Here is a 1,509-nt window from a genome sequence, read left to right as displayed (position 1 = left end):
ATCTTTATTTTCCTCTAAAACATCCAAGAATCCTCATTCTGTGCTCCTCTAGCAACCACGAATCTGTTCTCTGCATCTATGTTCTCTACATCTCATCGATGTTTCTGACTCTCTATCCCTCTCCCTTCCTCTCTGTAAAAATTCAATAAAATATATTAAAAAAAAGAAGTCATATTTCACTGTTTGAACAAAGACATGGAATGGGACAACACAGGACATTTGGGGATATCAGTTGGTCAGAGTGGATGGGTCAGAACATAGATGTGTGTGCATGCATGTACATAGCATGTGGAAACTGACAGTAATAGCAAGGGAGATGGCACAGAGCCTGTAGTGGCAAAATAGGCTATAAATGCAGCTTATTTATCAGGGTCCAGAGAGACAGAAACAATGGGAATTGGCTTATGTATTTGTAGTCTTGGTGAACTCAAATTCTGATGGGGCAGGCTGGAAGGCTCGAGGCTTTAGTTTGAGTCCAAAGGTTGTCTGCTGGAGAATTTGCTGTTGCTCGGAGAGGCCAACCTTTTGTTCTATTCACGCCTTCAATTGATTGGATGAGGCCCACCCACATGAGGGAGGACAATCTGCTTTACTTAAAGTCCACTGATTTAAATGTTGCTCTCATCCAAAAACACCATCGCAGAGATGCCCAGGTTAATGTTTAACTAAGTATCTGACCACTGTGGTTCAGCCAAGTTGATATATCAAATTAACCTTCACAAGTAGATTGGGGGCAAAACTGTAGAAGAGTTTAAATGCCATCATGGGAAGATGGGATTCCATTCTCTTTTGAGTTGAAAAACATGTTGAGACATTTGAGAAGGATGATAACTCTGGTAAATGTATGAAGGATTGACTGGCATGCAGAGAAGAGTACTGTAAACATAAAACAGTAAGGTTTTTACACCAGGGAAAGGATGGAATGGAGTCTATTTGCTATTTGTTTTGTGACTACAGGTGAATTGCTTAAGCTCAGTTTCCTCACCTTCAAAATGAGGACAAAAATAAGACCTGCTTCATAGTGTTATGACATCTCCTTGGACAATGCGTCTTTCCTGCCTTCCTTGGGGAGCTAGTGGAATTGACCAGAGGACCGCCCCTATAGGAGCCAGCCTTCCTGATGGGTCCCAGCAGTCCCTGCTGCCTGGTCATCACACCCATGTGTAGTCCTCTCCTCACCCACATGGTCCCGGGGTCTGTCTGTGTGACCAGCAGTGTTTGGCAGAAGTGATTTGTCACTTCTGAGATCAGGTCATGAAAGACTGCGGCTTCTGTCTTGGATGTTCTCACACTCTCTGGCTCTCTAGGATCATCAGGAGAAATAAGCTGCCATGTTGTCAGTAGCCCTATGGAGAGACCTTTGTGGTGAGCAGCTGAGGCCTCCAACCAACAGCCAGGGAGGAACTGGGACCAGACACCTGGTGAGCTGGGCCTCTACCATTCTTGTCAAATGGCTGACAGTTGGACTGCAGCTTTGGGAGTGACCCAGCTAAGCCATTCTGATTCTGT

The sequence above is a fragment of the Myotis lucifugus genome, unplaced genomic scaffold, assembly GCF_000147115.1.
Source record: "Myotis lucifugus unplaced genomic scaffold, Myoluc2.0 scaffold_47, whole genome shotgun sequence".
Taxonomy (NCBI): domain Eukaryota; kingdom Metazoa; phylum Chordata; class Mammalia; order Chiroptera; family Vespertilionidae; genus Myotis; species Myotis lucifugus.
Note: the sequence above shows the minus strand (reverse complement) of the source record.